This window comes from Mytilus edulis, chromosome 4 (assembly GCF_963676685.1).
Source record: "Mytilus edulis chromosome 4, xbMytEdul2.2, whole genome shotgun sequence".
NCBI lineage: Eukaryota > Metazoa > Mollusca > Bivalvia > Mytilida > Mytilidae > Mytilus > Mytilus edulis.
Genome location: NC_092347.1, coordinates 42033838 through 42054070, shown reverse-complemented (window position 1 = coordinate 42054070; position 20233 = coordinate 42033838). Strand labels below are relative to the sequence as shown.

The window sequence follows — 20233 nt, the reverse complement described above, 5'->3', positions numbered from 1 at the left end:
GGGGTTCCAACTATATGCTCCCATTCAAATGCATTGATTGTCCAAAAAAGGGGGTTTCCAACCCCCGAACCCCCCCCCCCCTTTTTCCCCTAGATCCTCCACTGAACAGTGTATCAACTATATTTTCTTTAAAAAAATACAGGTAAATCTTAAGTGAATTTTTAATCAACCTTGAATGTTATAAAACCAATTTATAATTAAAAACCAATTGTTCAAAGAACAATTGAAGGTCTTTCAACTAATAAAGATCTATTTTGATATAAAAATGTTAAAATTCAGTTCAAAATGTAAGTTCCTATGGCTTTATGATGTAGAAATATGAATTTCGAGCAAAGGTCAAAATCTAGAACGTCCAATTAACCTATGACCTTGACCTCAATTTCAAGGTCATAGACTAAACATCTCAAATCAAAAGACACTAGTTCCTTAATATGTATGGTTCATAAGTAATATCACTTTACGCATAATTCTAAATAGAAGAGGGGCAAAAACTCCCATTTATTGTCTACGCACCCTTGCAACCAAAATTTATAAGTAACGACATGTCGCAAATAACAATTTAGTAAAAATAATTTGTCGATATCTTATAAGGTTAATGAAAATAAGTGAAAATAAGCCAAAATCAAAATTTTGAATTTGACCTTGACCTTTGACCTTGACCTAATTTTCATTTTTTTGGACCAAGGATCTTAAATCAAAAGACCCTGGGTCTCTATCACTTATGGTTAACCAGTTAGAAATGCATATCACCTATATCATATACAAAAGGGGGGATAACTCTCATATGGAGTCTCCGGATAGCTTCGGTCAAAATAAATCAAATCATCCTGAGGATGTAACGAGCAATTTGGTAAAATAAATTTGCTGTTTTTTTATACGGTTGCGAAGCCTTAGAGATAACAAGAAAAACAGTGTTCGGGGAGATAACTCTTACAAGGTAAAGTTTTTTGTTACGCGGTGTCAGTTTCAGAAGCGTATTAACTGTTCGATATCATATACCATATATCTAAGCGACATCTTGCGAAACAAAAAAACAGCAAAGGTAAAAAAAGTTGGCGGAAGAAAAAAAATAATAATAATAATAATAATTAAAAACCAATTGTTCAAAGAACAATTGAAGGTCTTTCAACTAATAAAGATCTATTTTGATATGATAATATTAAAATTCAGTTCAAAATGTTAGTTCCTATGGCTTTATGATGTATAAATATGAATTTAAAGCAAAGGTCAAAATCTAGAACGTCCAATTAACCTTTGACCTTGACCTCAATTTCAAGGTCATAGACTAAACATCTCGAATCAAAAGACACTAGTTCCTTAATATGTATGGTTCATGAGTAATATCACTTTACGCATAATTCTAAATATAAGAGGGGCAAAAACTCCCGTTTATTGTCTACACACCCTTGCAACCAAAATTTATAAGTTACGACATGTCGTAACTAACAATTTTGTAAAAATAATTTGTCGATATCTTATAAGGTTAATGAAAATAAGTGAAAATAAGCCAAAATCAAAATTTAGAATTTGACCTTGACCTTTGACCTTGACCTAATTTTCATTTTTTTGGACCAAGGATCTTAAATCAAAAGACCCTAGGTCTCTATCACTTATGGTTTACCAGTTAGAAATGCATATCACTTATATCATATACAAAAGGGGGGATAACGCTCATATGGAGTCTCCGGATAGCTTCGGTGAAAATAAAACATAACATCCTGAGGATATAACGAGCAATTTGGAAAAATAAATTTGTCGGTTTCTTATACTGTTGAGAAGCCTTAGAGATAACAAGAAAAACAGTGTTCGGGGAGATAACTCTTACAAGGTAAAGTTTTTTGTTACGCGGTGTCAGTTTCAGAAGCGTATTAACTGTTCGATATCATATACAATATATCTAAGCGACATCTTGGGAAACAAAAAAACAGTGAAGGAAAAAAAATTTGGCGGAAGAAAAAAAAAAATAATAATCAGAACAAAAACAATAGGTCTTTCACCTGAAAGGTTGAAAGACCTAATAATAATAATAATAATAATAATTAAAAACCAATTGTTCAAAGAACAATTGAAGGTCTTTCAACTAATAAAGATCTTTTTTGATATGAAAATATTAAAATTCAGTTAAAAATGTCAGTTCCTATGGCTTTATGATGTATAAATATGAATTTAAAGCAAAGGTCAAAATCTAGAACGTCCAATTAACCTATGACCTTGACCTCAATTTCAAGGTCATAGACTAAACATCTCGAATCAAAAGACACTAGTTCCTTAATATGTATGGTTCATGAGTAATATCACTTTACGCATAATTCTAAATATAAGAGGGGCGAAAACTCCCATTTATTGTCTACGCACCCTTGCAACCAAAATTTATAAGTTACGACATGTCGCAACTTACAATTTAGTAAAAATAATTTGTCGATATCTTATAAGGTTAATGAAAATAAGTGAAAATAAGCCCAAATCAAAATTTAGAATTTGACCTTGACCTTTGACCTTGACCTAATTTTCATTTTTTTGGACCAAGGATCTTAAATCAAAAGACCCGGGGTCTCTATCACTTATGGTTTACCAGTTAGAAATGCATATCACCTATATCATATATAAAAGGGGGGATAACTCTCATATGGAGTCTCCGGATAGCTTCGGTCAAAATTAATCGAATCATCTTGAGGATGTAACGAGCAATTTGGTAAAATAAATTTGTCGGTTTCTTATACGGTTGCGAAGCCTTAGAGATAACAAGAAAAACAGTGTTTGGGGAGATAACTCTTACAAGGTAAAATTTTTTGTTACGCGGTGTCAGTTTGAGAAGCGTATTAACTGTTCGATATCATATACCATATATCTAAGCGACATCTTGGGAAACAAAAAAACAGTGAAGGAAAAAAAAGTTGGCGGAAGAAAAAAAAAAATAATAATTAAAAACCAATTGTTCAAAGAACAATTGAAGGTCTTTCAACCAATAAGGATCTATTTTGATATGAAAATATTAAGATTAAGTTGAAAATGTCAGTTGCTATGTCTTTATGATATAAAAATATGAATTTCTAGCAAAGGTCAAAATCTAGAACGTCCAATTTACCTATGACCTTGACCTCAATTGCAAGGTCATAAACTAAGGATCCCAAATCAAAAGACCCTAGGTCAGTATTATGTATGGTTCATGAGTAATATCACTTTACGCATAATTCTAAATATAAGAGGGGCAAAAACTCCCATTTATTGTCTACGCACCCTTCCAATCAAAATTTATGAGTTACGACATGTCGCAACTGACAATTTAGTAAAAATAATTTGTCGAAATCTTATAAAGTTAATGAAGTAAGTGAAAATAAGCCAAAATCAAATTTGACCTTGACCTTTGACCTTGACCTAATTTTCATTTTTTTGGACCAAGGGTCTTAAATCAAAAGACCCTAGGTCTCTATCACTTATGGTTTACCAGTTTGAAATGCAAATCACTTATATCATATATAAAAGGGGGGATAACTCTCATATGGAGTCTCCGGATAGCTTCGGTCCAAATGAAACAGAACATCCTGAGGATATAACGAGCAATTTGGAAAAATAAATTTGTCGGTTTCTTATACGGTTGCGAAGCCTTAGAGATAACAAGAAAAACAGTGTTCGGGGAGATAACTCTTACAAGGTAAAGTTTTTTGTTACGCAGTGTCAGTTTCAGAAGCGTATTAACTGTTCGATATCATATACCATATATCTTAGCGACATCTTGCGAAACAAAAAAACAGTGAAGGAAAAAAAAGTTGGCGGAAGAAAAAAAAAAATAATAATAATAATAATAATAATAATAATAATAATAATAATAATAATCAGAACAAACCCTATAGGTCTTTCACCTGAAAGGTTGAAAGACCTAATAATAATAATAATAATAATAATTAAAAACCAATTGTTCAGAGAACAATTGAAGGTCTTTCAACTAATAAAGATCTATTTTGATATGAAAATATTAAAATTCAGTTGAAAATGTCAATTCCTATGGCTTTATGATGTATAAATATGAATTTAAAGCAAAGGTCAAACTCTAGAACGTCCAATTAACCTTTGACCTTGACCTCAATTTCAAGGTCATAGACTAAACATCTCGAATCAAAAGACACTAGTTCCTTAATATGTATGGTTCATGAGTAATATCACTTTACGCATAATTCTAAATAAAAGAGGGGCCAAAACTCCCATTTATTGTCTACGCACCCTTGCAACCAAAATTTATAAGTTACGACATGTTGCAACTAACAATTTAGTAAAAATAATTTGTCGATATCTTATAAGGTTAATGAAAATAAGTGAAAATAAGCCAAAATCAAAATTTAGAATTTGACCTTGACCTTTGACCTTGACCTAATTTTCATTTTTTTGGACCAAGGATCTTAAATCAAAAGACCCTAGGTCTCTATCACTTATGGTTCACCAGTTAGAAATGCATATCACTTATATCATATACAAAAGGGGGGATACCTCTCATATGGAGTCTCCGGATAGCTTCAGTCAAAATAAAACACAACATCCTGAGGATATAACGAGCAATCTGGAAAAATAAATTTGTCGGTTTCTTATACGGTTGCGAAGCCTTAGAGATAACAAGAAAAACAGTGTTCGGGGAGATAACTCTTATTTGGGAAAGTATTCGGTTAAGCAGAGTTGGTTTCAAAAGCGTATAAACTGTTCGATATCATATACCATATATCTAAGCGACATCTTGCGAAACAAAAAAACAGCGAAGGTAAAAAAAGTTGGCGGAAGAAAAAAAAAAATAATTAAAAACCAATTGTTCAAAGAACAATTGAAGGTCTTTCAACTAATAAAGATCTATTTTGATATGAAAATATTAAAATTCAGTTAAAAATGTCAGTTCCTATGGCTTTATGATGTATAAATATGAATTTAAAGCAAAGGTCAAAATCTAGAACGTCCAATTAACCTTTGACCTTGACCTCAATTTCAAGGTCATAGACTAAACATCTCGAATCAAAAGACACTAGTTCCTTAATATGTATGGTTCATGAGTAATATCACTTTACGCATAATTCTAAATAGAAGAGGGGCGAAAACTCCCGTTTATTGTCTACGCACCCTTACAACCAAAATTTATAAGTTACGACATGTCGCAACTAACAATTTAGTAAAAATAATTTGTCGATATCTTATAAGGTTAATGAAAATAAGTGAAAATAAGCCAAAATCAAAATTTAGAATTTGACCTTGACCTTTGACCTTGACCTAATTTTCATTTTTTTGGACCAAGGATCTTAAATCAAAAGACCCTATGTCTCTATCACTTATGGTTTACCAGTTAGAAATGCATATCACTTATATCATATACAAAAGGGGGGATAACGCTCATATGGAGTCTCCGGATAGCTTCGGTCAAAATAAAAATGAACATCCTGAGGATATAACGAGCAATTTGGAAAAATAAATTTGTCGGTTTCTTATACGGTTGCGAAGCCTTAGAAATAACAAGAAAAACAGTGTTCGGGGAGATAACTCTTATTTGGGAAAGTTTTCGGTTTAGCAGAGTTGGTTTCAAAAGCGTATAAACTGTTCGATATCATATTCCAAAAATCTAAGCGACATCTTGCGAAACAAGAAAACAGTGAAGGAAAAAAAAGTTGGCGGAAGAAAAAAAAAAATAATAATAATAATAATAATAATCAGAACAAAACCTATAGGTCTTTCAACTGAAAGGTTGAAAGACCTAATAATAATAATAATAATAATAATAATAATCAGAACAAACCCTATAGGTCTTTCACCTGAAAGGTTGAAAGACCTAATAATCAGAACAAATACAATAGGTCTTTCAACTGAAAGGTTGAAAGACCTAATAATCAGAACAAATACAATAGGTCTTTCACCTGAAAGGTTGAAAGACCTAATTAAAAACCAATTGTTCAAAGAACAATTGAAGGTCTTTCAACTAATAAAGATCTATTTTGATATGAAAATATTAAAATTCAGTTGAAAATGTCAGTTCCTATGGCTTTATGATGTATAAATATGAATTTAAAGCAAAGGTCAAAATCTAGAACGTCCAATTAACCTTTGACCTTGACCTCAATTTCAAGGTCATAGACTAAACATCTCGAATCAAAAGACACTAGTTCCTTAATATGTATGGTTCATGAGTAATATCACTTTACGCATAATTGTAAATATAAGAGGGTCGAAAACTCCCGTTTATTGTCTACGCACCCTTGCAACCAAAATTTATAAGTTACGACATGTCGCAACTAACAATTTAGTAAAAATAATTTGTCGATATCTTATAAGGTTAATGAAAATAAGTAAAAATAAGCCAAAATCAAAATTTAGAATTTGACCTTGACCTTTGACCTTGACCTAATTTTCATTTTTTAGGACCAAGGATCTTAAATCAAAAGACCCTAGGTCTCTATCACTTATGGTTTACCAGTTAGAAATGCATATAACCTATATCATATATAAAAGGGGGGATAACTGTCATATGGAGTCTCCGGATAGCTTCGGTCAAAATTAATCAAATCATCTTGAGGATGTAACGAGCAATTTGGTAAAATAAATTTGTCGGTTTCTTATACGGTTGCGAAGCCTTAGAGATAACAAGAAAAACAGTGTTCGGGGAGATAACTCTTACAAGGTAAAGGTTTTTGTTACGCGGTGTCAGTTTCAGAAGCGTATTAACTGTTCGATATCATATACCATATATCTAAGCGACATCTTGCGAAACAAAAAATCAGTGAAGGAAAAAAAAGTTGGCGGAAGAAAAAAAATAATAATTAAAATGTCAATTGTTCTTGAACAATTGAGAGGTCTTTCCTTTTGTAATGTAAAATACATGTTCCAATAGACGTAGAATGTATTGAAAAGCTTTAAAACACACTGAATATCTTTTAAATAAGGTAAAAAAAACATAATTTGCTATATGGGACATGACCTTGACCTTTGACCTTTTGACCTTTGTCAAGGTCATTAGTCCCCAATGTCATTGCTGAAGACCCCATGGGTCTAGGACCTTTGGTTATACAGTAAAAGCTGATTTTGCCTTTTCAGAAATCTAAAACAAGGGTTATGCCCCTTATAGAAAGGTCAAATCTCTTCGGTCAAATGTCAAAAAGTTGCGCCTCATCCACCTCAACGCGTTTTTCACTATTTACTATTTCTGTAAGTACAATCGTTTTTGAGATATCGACTTAAAAGTTTTAAGGTCAAAGGTCAAGGTCAACCTTAAACAGCTTTAAAACACACTGAAAATCTTTAAAACACATTGAAAATCCCTTAAATAAGGTTAAAATCACTAAATTCGCTATCTGGTACATGACCTTGACCTTTGACCTTTTGACCTTTGTCAAGGTCATTGGTCCCCAATGTCATTGCTGAAGACCCCATGGGTCTAGGACCTTTGGTTATATAGTAAATGCTGATTTTGTCTTTTCAGAAACCTAAAACAGGGGTTATGCCCCTTACAAAAAGGTCAAATCTCTTCGGTCAAAATGTAACAAAGTTGCCCCGTAATGACCCAAACATTTTCCACTATTTAAAACTTCTGTAAGTATAATGATTTCTGAGTTGTTCTGATAACAAGGTGTTAGGTCAAAGGTCAAGGTCAACATACACATTTGACCTTGAGGTATTTTTCAAAGTCACATGAATTGATGATGAATGGTGAAGATCCTAGGTGTCTACGACTTACGGTTTCTGAGTTTTGGTGGTCAACCGACACCGGTTAATTTCCATAGGGGCATAACCCTACCAATGAGTTGTTGAATCTTTTCGATCCAAATGTAACGAAGAACCGGGGTCTGGTCCTGAACAAATTTCACCCTTTGTTTTTTTTCTACCTTTTACGGTTACGGTGTTGGAACGATAACAAGGTTTTTGGGTTTCGGAGGGATAACTCCGAACCGACAAAATATTTCGACTAACAGGGTGAGTTCCGGATAGGTATTCATGACACTGATACAAAGTGTGAACATGAAAGCGACACGTCTTACGGTTAACGCGGCTAAATTTGTCAAAGTTTGGCGGAAAAAGAATAATAATAATAATTAAAATGTCAATTGTTCTTGAACAATTGAGAGGTCTTTCCTTTTGTAATGTAAAATACATGTTCCAATAGACTTAGAATGTATTAAAAAGGTCAAGGTCAACCTTAAAACGCTCGAAAACACACTAAAAATCCTTTATATAAGGTTAAAAACACTAAATTCGCTATCTGGGACATGACCTTGACCTTTGACCTTTTGACCTTTGTCAAGGTCATTAGTCCCCAATGCCATTACAGAAGACCCCAAGGGTCTAGGACCTTTGGTTATATAGTAAAAGCTGATTTTGTCTTTTCAGAAACCTAAAACAGGGGTTATGCCCCTTATAGAAAGGTCAAATCTCTTCGGTCAAAATGTAACAAAGTTGCGCCGTAATGACCCAAACATTTTCCACTATTTAAAACTTCTGTAAGTATAATGGTTTCTGAGATTATTCCATAACAAGGTGTTAGGTCAAAGGTCAAGGTCAACATACAAATTTGACCTTGAGGTATTTTTCAAAGATGCATGAATTGATGATGATTGGTGAAGATCCTAGGTGTCTACGACTTACGGTTTCTGAGTTTTGGTGACCAACCGACATCGGTTAATTTTCATAGGGGCATAACCCTACCAATCAGTCGTTGAATCTTTTCGATCCAAATGTAACGAAGAACCGGGGTCTGGTCCTTAACAGATTTCACCCTTTGTTTTTTTTCTACCTATTACGGTTACGGTGTTGGAACGATAACAAGGTTTTTGGGTTTCGGAGGGATTACTCCGAACCGACAAAATATTTCGACTCACAGGGTGAGTTCCGGATAGGTATTCATGACACCGATACAAAGTGTGAATATGAAAGCGACACGTCTTACGGTTAACGCGGCTAAATTTGTCAAAGTTTGGCGGAAAAAGAATAATAATAATAATAATAATAATAATAATAATAAACAGAAGAAATACAGTAAGGTCTTTCCCTTTTGTAAAAGGAAAGACCTTAATTAAACTGTCAATTGTTCTTGAACAATTGAGAGGTCTTTCCTTTTTTAATGTAAAATACATGTTCCAACAGACGTAGAATGTATTGAAAAGGTCAAGGTCAACCTTAAAAAGCTCAAAAACACACTAAAAATGCTTTATATAAGGTTAAAAACACTAAATTCGCTATCTGGGACATGACCTTGACCTTTGACCTTTTGACCTTTGTCAAGGTCATCAGTCCCCAATGCCATTACTGAAGACCCCAAGGGTCTAGGACCTTTGGTTATATAGTAAAAGCTGATTTTGTCTTTCCAGAAACCTAAAACAGGGGTTATGCCCCTTATAGAAAGGTCAAATCTCTTTGGTCAAAATGTAACAAAGTTGCGCCATAATGACTCAAACATTTTCCACTATTTAAAACTTCTGTAAGTATAATGGTTTCTGAGATTATCCCATAACAAGGTGTTAGGTCAAAGGTCAAGGTCAACATACAAATTTGACCTTGAGGTTTTTTTCAAAGATACATGAATTGATGATGATTGGTGAAGATCCTAGGTCTCTACGACTTACAGTTTCTGAGTTTTGGTGGTCCACCGACACCGGTTAATTTTCATGGGGGCATAACCCTACCAATGAGTCGTTGAATCTTTTCGATCCAAATGTAACGAAGAACCGGGGTCTGGTCCTGAACAAATTTCACCCTTTGTTTTTTTTCTACCTATTACGGTTACGGTGTTGGAACGATAACAAGGTTTTTTGGTTTCGGAGGGATTACTCCGAACCGACAAAATATTTCGACTAATAGGGTGAGTTCTGTATAGATATTCATGACACCGATACAAAGTGTGAACAAGAAAGCGACACGTCTTACGGTTACGGAGGCTAACTGCGTCAAAGTTTGGCGGAAGAATAATAATAATAATTAAAAACCAATTGTTCAGAGAACCATTGATGGTCTTTCCACCAGTAATGATTTGTTTTATATGAAAATATTAAAATTTGGTTTTAAATGTCAATTTCAGCGTCAAATGACAACTTATTGTACGCTGATTCCAAAAATATAAGGTTTTACATACTTTTACAATAATTTGTTGCAAAAATTAGTTACTTCCGGTTTACAAAAGGTCACTTCCGGTTAGCTTTTTCAACGTCATACTGCTTGCAACCTTATGCAAAAAGTCAAATACCTTTAACATGAATACATATGAGGTAAAAGCAAAGGTCAAAATCTAGAACGTTAAATTAACATATGACCTTGAGCTCAATTTCAAGGTCATGAACCAAGGACATCAAATCAAAAGACTCTAGGTCTTTACTTTATATTGTTAATGAGTTATATTACCATACGACTGATATAAGATATAAAAGGGGGAAAAACTAGCAACAAATGTTTACGTACCCTTTCGACTAAAATTTATGTGTAACTTCATGTCGCGACTTACAATTATGTGAAAATATTTTGTCGATATCTTATAAGATTTCTGAAAAAAAGAGATAACAAGCCAAAATCGAAAAATTAATCATGACCTTGACCTTTGACCTTGACCTTATTTTAATTTTTTTGGACCAAGGACCTCAAATCAAAAGACTCTAGGTCTTTACTTTATATTGTTAATGAGTTATATTACCATACGACTGATCTTAGATATAAAAGGGGGAAAAACTAGCAACAAATGTTTACGTACCCTTTCGACTAAAATTTATGTGTAACTACATGTCGCGACTAACAATTATGTGAAAATATTTTGTCGATATCTTATAAGATTTCTGAAAAAAAGAGATAACAAGCCAAAATCGAAAAATTAATCATGACCTTGACCTTTGACCTTGACCTCATTTTAATTTTTTTGGACCAAGGACCTCAAATCAAAAGACCCTAGGTCTCTAACACTTATGGTTTTCCAGTTAAAAATGCATATCACTTATATCAAATATAAAAGGGGAAATAACTCTCATATGGAGTCTCCGGATAGCTTCGGTCAAAATAAATCAATTCATCCTGAGGATATAACGAGCAACTTGGTAAAATAAATTTGTCGGTTTCTTATACGGTTGCGAATATTAAGCGATAACAAGAAAAACAGTGTTCGGGGAGATAACTCTTACATGGATAAGATTTTGATTAAGCGGTGTCAGTTTCAAAAGCGTATTAATTGTTCGATATCATATACCATATATCTTAGCGACATCTTGCGAAACAAAAAAATTACGAAGGAACAAAAAGTTGGCGGAAGAAAAAAAATAATAATAATAATAATCAGAAGAAAACCAATAGGTCTTTCCACGGAAAAGTGGAAAGACCTAATAATAATAAACAGAAGAAATACAGTAAGGTCTTTCCCTTTTGTAAAAGGAAAGACCTTAATAATAATTAAAAACCAATTGTTCAGAGAACCATTGATGGTCTTTCCACCAGTAATGATTTTTTTTATATGAAAATATTAAAATTTTGTTTTAAATGTCAATTTCAGCGTCAAATGACAACTTATTGTACGCTGATTCAAAAAATATAAGGTTTCTATACAATAAGATATAAATAAGGGAGATAATTTTTTACTTCCGGTTCAAAATATGTTACTTCCGGTACTGTCTTATAGTTTACTTGACGCTGATTCCAAAAATATATGGTTTTACATACTTTTACAATAATTTATTACAAATATTAGCTACTTCCGGTTTACAAAAAGTCATTTCCGGTTAGCTTTTTCAACGTCATACTGCTTGCAACCTAATGCAAAAAGTCTAATAGCTCTAACATGAATACATATGAGGTAAAAGCAAAGGTCAAAATCTAGAACGTTAAATTAACATATGACCTTGAGCTCAATTTCAAGGTCATGAACCAAGGACCTCAAATCAAAAGACTCTAGGTCTTTACTTTATATTGTTAATGAGTTATATTACCATACGACTGATCTAAGATATAAAAGGGGGAAAAACTAGCAACAAATGTTTACGTACCCTTTCGAATAAAATTTATGTGTAACTACATGTCGCGACTAACAATTATGTGAAAATATTTTGTCGATATCTTATAAGATTTCTGAAAATAAGAGATAACAAGCCAAAATCAAAAAATTAATCATGACCTTGACCTTTGACCTTGACCTCATTTTCATTTTTTTGGACCAAGGACCTCAAATCAAAAGACCCTAGGTCTCTAACACTTATGGTTTTCCAGTTAAAAATGCATATCACTTATATCAAATATAAAAGGGGAAATAACTCTCATATGGAGTCTCCGGATAGCTTCGATCAAAATAAATCAAATCATCCTGAGGATATAACGAGCAATTTGGTAAAATAAATTTTTCGGTTTCTTTTACGGTTGCGAATATTAAGCGATAACAAGAAAAACAGTGTTCGGGGAGATAACTCTTACATGGATAAGATTTTGGTTACGCGGTGTCAGTTTCAAAAGCGTATTAATTGTTCGATATCATATACCATATATCTAATCGACATCTTGCGAAACAAAAAAATTGCGAAGGAAAAAAAAGTTGGCGGAAGAAAAAAAATAATAATAATAATAATCAGAAGAAAACCAATAGGTCTTTCCACGGAAAAGTGGAAAGACCTAATAATTAAAAACCAATTGTTCAAAGAACAATTGAAGGTCTTTCAACTAATAAAGATCTATTTTGATATGAAAATATTAAAATTCAGTTGAAAATGTCAGTTCCTATGGCTTTATGATGTATAAATATGAATTTAAAGCAAAGGTCAAAATCTAGAACGTCCAATTAACCTTTGACCTTGATCTCAATTTCAAGGTCATAGACTAAACATCTCGAATCAAAAGACACTAGTTCCTTAATATGTATGGTTCATGAGTAATATCACTTTACGCATAATTCTAAATATAAGAGGGGCGAAAACTCCCATTTATTGTCTACGCACCCTTGCAACCAAAATTTATAAGTTACGACATGTCGCAACTAACAATATAGTAAAAATAATTTGTCTATATCTTATAACATTAATGAAAATAAGTGAAAATAAGCCAAAATCAAAATTTAGAATTTGACCTTGACCTTTGACCTTGACCTAATTTTCATTTTTTTGGACCAATGATCTTAAATCAAAAGACCCTAGGTCTCTATCACTTATGGTTTACCAGTTAGAAATGCATATCACTTATATCATATACAAAAGGGGGGATAACTCTCATATGGAGTCTCCGGATAGCTTCGGTCAAAATAAAACAGAACATCCTGAGGATATAAGGAGCAATTTGGAAAAATAAATTTGTCGGTTTCTTATACGGTTGCGAAGCCTAAGAGATAACAAGAAAAACAGTGTTCGGGAAGATAACTCCTACAAGGTAAAGTTTTTTGTTACGCGGTGTCAGTTTCAGAAGCGTATTAACTGTTTGATATCATATACCATATATCTAAGCGACATCTTGAGAAACAAAAAAACAGTGTAGGAAAAAAAAGTTGGCGGAAGAAAAAAAAAAATAATTAAAAACCAATTGTTCAAAGAACAATTGAAGGTCTTTCAACCAATAAGGATCTATTTAGATATGAAAATATTAAAATTCAGTTGAAAATGTCAGTTCCTATGGCTTAATGATGTATAAATATGAATTTTAAGCAAAGGTCAAAATCTAGAACGTCCAATTAACCTATGACCTTGACCTCAATTTCAAGGTCATAGAATAAACATCTCAAATAAAAAGACACTAGTTCCTTAATATGTATGGTTCAAGAGTAAAATCACTTTACGCATAATTCTTAATATAAGAGGGGTGAAAACTCCCATTTATTGTTTACGCACCCTTGCAACCAAAATTTATAAGTTACGACATGTCGCAACTAACAATTTAGTAAAAAAAAATTGTCGATTTCTTATAAGGTTAATGAAAAAAGGTGAAAATCAAAATTAAGAATTTGACCTTGACCTTTGACCTTGACCTTATTTTCATTTTTTTGGACCAAGGATCTTAAATCAAAAGACCCTAGGTCTCTATCACTTATAGTTTACCAGTTAGAAATGCATATCACTGATATCATATATAAAAGGGGGGATAACTCTCATATGGAGTCTCCGGATAGCTTCCGTTGAAATGAAACAGAACATCCTAAGGATATAACGAGCAATTTGGAAAAATAAATTTGTCGGTTTCTTATACGGTAGCGAAGTAGTAGTGGCCACAAGAAAAACAGTGTTTGGGGAGATAACTCTTACAAGGTAAAGGTTTTTGTTACGCGGTGTCAGTTTCAGAAGCGCATTAACTGTTCGATATCATATACCAAATATCTAAGCGACATCTTGTGAAACAAAAAAACAGCGAAGGAAAAAAAAGTTGGCGGAAGAAAAAAAAAAAAAAAAATAATAATAATAATAATTAAAAACCAATTGTTCAAAGAACAATTGAAGGTCTTTCAACCAATAAGGATGTATTTTGATATGAAAATATAAAGATTCAGTTGAAAATGTCAGTTCCTATGGCTTTATGATGTATAAAAATGAATTTCGACCAAAGGTCAAAATCTAGAACGTCCAATTACCTATGACCTTGACCTCAATTTCAAGGTCATAAACATAGGATCCCAAATCAAAAGACCCTAGGTCTGTATTATGTATTGTTCATGAGTAATATCACTTTACGCATAATTCTAAATATAAGAGGGGCGAAAACTCCCATTTATTGTCTACGCACCCTTGTAACCAAAATTTATAAGTAACGACATGTCGCAACTAACAATTTCGTAAAAATAATTTGTCGAAATCTTATTAAGTAATTGAAAATAAGTGAAAATAAGCCAAAATCAAAATTTAAAATTTGACCTTGACCTTTGACCTTGACCTAATTTTCATTTTTTTGGACAAAGGATCTAAAATCAAAAGACCCTAGGTCTCTATCACTTATGGTTTACCAGTTAGAAATGCATATCACTTATATCATATATAAAAGGGGGGATAACTCTCATATGGAGTCTCCGGATAGCTTCGGTCAAAATGAAACAGAACATCCTGAGGATATAACGAGCAATTTGGAAAAATAAATTTGTCGGTTTCTTATACGGTTGCGAAGCCTTAGTGGCCACAAGAAAAACAGTGTTCGGGGAGATAACTCTTACAAGGTAAAGGTTTTTGTAACGCGGTGTCAGTTTCAGAAGCGCATTAACTGTTCGATATAATATACCAAATATCTAAGCGACATCTTGTGAAACAAAAAAACAGCGAAGGAAAAAAAAGTTGGCGGAAGAAAAAAAATAAAAATTAAAAACCAATTGTTCAAAGAACAATTGAAGGTCTTTCAACCAATAAGGATCTATTTTGATATGAAAATATAAAGATTCAGTTGAAAATGTCAGTTCCTATGGCTTAATGATGTATAAAAATGAATTTCGACCAAAGGTCAAAATCTAGAACGTCCAATTTACCTATGACCTTGACCTCAATTTCAAGGTCATAAACATAGGATCCCAATTTAAAAGACCCTAGGTCTGTATTATGTATGGTTCATGAGTAATATCACTTTACGCATAATTCTAAATATAAGAGGGGCGAAAACTCCCATTTATTGTCTACGCACCCTTGTAACCAAAATTTATAAGTAACGACATGTTGCAACTAACAATTTAGTAAAAATCATTTGTCGAAATCTTATTAAGTAATTGAAAATAAGTGAAAATAAGCAAAAATCAAAATTTAAAATTTGACCTTGACCTTTGACCTTGACCTTATTTTTATTTTTTTGGACCAAGGATCTAAAATCAAAAGACCCTAGGTCTCTATCACTTATGGTTTACCAGTTAGAAATGCATATCACTTATATCATATATAAAAGGGGGGATAACTCTCATATGGAGTCTCCGGATAGCTTCGGTCAAAATGAAACAGAACATCCTGAGGATATAACGAGCAATTTTGAAAAATAAATTTGTCGGTTTCTTATATGGTTGCGAAGCCTTAGAGGACACAAGAAAAACAGTGTTCGGGGAGATAACTCTTACAAGGTAAAGTTTTTTGTTACGCGGTGTCTGTTTCAGAAGCGTATTAACTGTTCGATATCATATACCTTATATCTAAGCGACATCTTGTGAAACAAAAAAACAGCGAAGGAAAAAAAAGTTGGCGGAAGAAAAAAAATAAAAATAATAATAATAATAATAATAATTAAAATGTCAATTGTTCTTGAACAATTGAAAGGTCTTTCCTTTTCGAAATGTAAAGTACATGTTCCAATAGGCTTAGAATGCATTGAAAAGCTCTCAAACACACATAAAACCGTTAAAAAATGACAACAACAACAAATTCGATAATTTGGACATGACCTTGACTTTTGACCTTGTAACCTTTGTGAAGGTCATTGCTCAACAATGTCATTGTAAAACACCCTATGGGTCTAGGACTTTTCGTTCAAGAGTTAAGCTAATTTTACCTTTTCAGAAACCGTTAACGGCGGTTATGCCCCTTAAGAATATGTCAAATCCTTTCGGTCAAAATGTAAAAAAGTTGTGCCTCAGTCACCTTAACATTTTTCACTGTTTACTATTTCTGTAAGATTAACCGTTTTTGAGATATCGACCAAAAAGTTGAAAGGTCAAAGGTCAAGGTCAACCTTAAAAACGTTTAAAACACACTAAAAATCCTTAAAATAAGGTCAAAAACACAAAATTCGCTATCTGGGACATGACCTTGACCTTTGACCTTGTGACCTTTGTCAAGGTCATTAGTCCCCAATGTCATTGCTGAAGACCCCATGGGTCTAGGACCTTTGGTTATATAATAAAAGCTGATTTTGTCTTTTCAGAAACCTAAATCAGGGGTTATGCCCCTTACAGAAAGGTCAAATCTCTTCGGTCAAAATGTAACAAAGTTGCACCTTAATGATCCAAACATTTTCCACTATTCAAAACTTCTATAAGTATAATGGTTTCTGAGATTATCCCATAACAAGGTGTAAGGTCAAAGGTCAAGGTCAACATACACATTTGACCTTGAGGTATTTTTCAAAGTCACATGAATTGATGATGAATGGTGAAGATCCTAGGTGTCTACGACTTACGGTTTCTGAGTTTTGGTGGTCAACCGACACCGGTTAATTTTCATAGGGGCATAACCCTACCAATGAGTCGTTGAATCCTTTCGATCCAAATGTAACGAAGAACCGGGGTCTGGTCCTGAACAAATTTCACCCTTCGCTTTTTTTCTACCTCTTACGGTTACAGTGTTTGAACGATAACAAGGTTTTTTGGTTTCGGAGGGATTACTCCGAACCGACAAAATATTTCGACTCACAGGGTGAGTTCTGGATAGGTATTCATGACACCGATACAAAGTGTGAACATGAAAGCGACACGTCTTACGGTTAACGCGGATAAATTTGTCAAAGTTTGGCGGAAGAATAATAATAATAATTAAAATGTCAATTGTTCTTGAACAATTGAGAGGTCTTTCCTTTTCGAAATGTAAAGTACATGTTGCAATAGGCGTAGAATGCATTGAAAAGCTCTCAAACACACATAAAACCGCTAAAAAATGACACAAACAATAAATTCGATAATTTGGACATGACCTTGACTTTTGACCTTGTGACCTTTGTGAAGGTCATTGGTCCACAATGTCATTGTAAAAGACCCCATGGGTCTAGGACTTTTCGTTCAAGAGTTAAAGCTAATTTTACCTTTTCAGAAACCGTTAACGGCGGTTATGCCCCTTAAGAATATGTCAAATCCTTTCGGTCAAAATGTAAAAAAGTTGTGCCTCAGTCACCTTAACATTTTTCACTGTTTACTATTTCTGTAAGATTAACCGTTTTTGAGATATCGACTAAAAAGTTGAAAGGTCAAAGGTCAAGGTCAACCTTAAAAACACTTAAAACACACTCAAAATGCTTAAAATAAGGTCAAAAACACATAATTCGCTATCTGGGACATGACCTTGACCTTTGACCTTGTGACCTTTGTCAAGGTCATTAGTCCCCAATGTCATTGGTGAAGACCCCACGGGTCTAGGACCTTTGGTTATATAGTAAAAGCTGATTTTGTCTTTTCAGAAACCTAAATCAGGGGTTATGCCCCTTACAGAAAGGTCAAATCTCTTCGGTCAAAATGTAACAAAGTTGCGCCATAATGACCCAAACATTTTCCACTATTTAAAACTTCTGTAAGTATAATGGTTTCTGAGATTATCCCATAACAAGGTGTTAGGTCAAAGGTCAAGGTCAACATACAAATTTGACCTTGAGGTATTTTTCAAAGATACATGAATTGATGATGAATGGTGAAGATCCTAGGTGTCTACGACTTATGGTTTCTGAGTTTTGGTGGCCAACCGACACCGATTAATTTTCAGAGGGGCATAACCCTACCAATGAGTCGTTGAATCTTTTCGATCCAAATGTAACGAAGAACCGGGGTCTGGTCCTGAACAAATTTCACCCTTTGTTTTTTTTCTACCTATTACGGTTACGGTGTTGGAACGATAACAAGGTTTTTGGGTTTCGGAGGGATAACTCCGAACCGACAAAATATTTCGACTAACAGGGTGAGTTCCAGATAGGTATTCATGACACCGATACAAAGTGTGAACATGAAAGCGACACGTCTTACGGTTAACGCGGCTAAATTTGTCAAAGTTTGGCGGAAAAAGAATAATAATAATAATAATAATAATAATAATAATAATAATAAACAGAAGAAATACAGTAAGGTCTTTCCCTTTTGTAAAAGGAAAGACCTTAATAATAATAATAATCAGAACAAATACAATAGGTCTTTCAACAGAAAAGTTGAAAGACCTAATAATCAGAACAAACCCTATAGGTCTTTCACCTGAAAGGTTGAAAGACCTAATTAATCAAACCATCTAAAAGGAATAGTTATTTTTAAAAGTGTGAATAGGAGGAATACACCATTTAGACACGTGCCCTTTTTTCTTTGATATGCCGAAAACATCAATGAACCGATTGACACGTGCCAAATAACATAACAACAGTTACTGATTAAACAATCATGATCTTTTTTATTTTAAGTAATTTTTTTTCAACTAGTTTGATATCTGTTTACAAAGCCTTCATATGGTACTATGTGGTATGTGCTTTTCTTACTGTTGAAGGCCGTAGGGTGACTTTCACCCATGTCCGTCAGTACTTTAGTCGTCACGAAGTTGGTTTACATTTTCTAATTTTAGTTTGCCTAAACCAAATGTTATGAAACATATACATAATGCTTATTACCACAAAACAGAGATCAATTTTAATTTAGTTGGCGTCACTTAAACTGTTCCCGAGTTATGCCCATTTTGCGTTACTTTTCTTTGTTTGATACTTTAGTACTTTAGTCGTCACGAAGTTATTTTCCATTTCCTAATTTTAGTTTGCCTCAACCAAATGTTATGAAACATATACACAATACTTATTACCACAAAACAGAGATCAAGTTTGAATTTAGTTGGCGACACTCTAACTGTTCCCGAGTTATGCCCGTTTTGCGTTACTTTTCTTTGTTTGATACTTTAAAAATTGTTAAAACCAAGAACCAGATCAGTTTCATAGTATTTATTTTTTTTAGCATTTCTGTTAAAATAAAAATAAAATATGTGGTATATTAAATTGCCAAATTGAAACAATTCTTCACAAGATACCAAAATGACACAGAAATTAACAACAATAGGTTATCATACGGCCTTCAACATTGGGCAAAGCCCATGCCGAATAGTCATCTATGAAAGGTCCCGAAATGACAATGTAAATCAATTTAAACAAGAAAAGAAAACCTATCTATTTACAAAAAGTGAACGAAAAACAAATATGTAACACATAAAGAGACGACAACCACTGATTTACAGGCTCCTGACTTGTGACAGGCACATACATAGAGAATGTGGTGAGGTTAAATATGTTAGCAGGATCCCAACTATATAAAAATTAATCCTCAAGAAAATCTTTATATAGATAAATTAGTAATGATTAAGAATTTAACATATTGTGTAGACACCTATAACTACTAGTATTGTTGAAATCTTTATGTTGCCTGCTAAATGTCATTAGTTGGGTTTTTTTTCGTTTGATTGCTGTGTTATTGACGTATAACCTACATCTCCTACAGTTTTAGTTCCATTTTGGTGTACTTTCAAAAAGGTGTATGCAAAATCATAACTAAATATAGATGTATTGCTTTTCTTCCCCTAGGTAGTATGCTTAGAGAAAGATGAACCAATGAGAAATGTACCTCAATTTAGAAAGTTAAATAAACTGAAAAAAAGTTTCA

The 20233-nt window shown here is 33.2% G+C and overlaps 1 protein-coding gene across 4 annotated transcripts in view; it reads left to right on the top strand.

Annotated features, from left to right (window-relative positions):
* LOC139521891 (MFS-type transporter SLC18B1-like) overlaps window positions 1–20233 on the top strand; it is a 40315-nt gene that overhangs the window by 12940 nt on the left and 7142 nt on the right. The gene's annotated exons all lie outside the window — the stretch shown is intronic.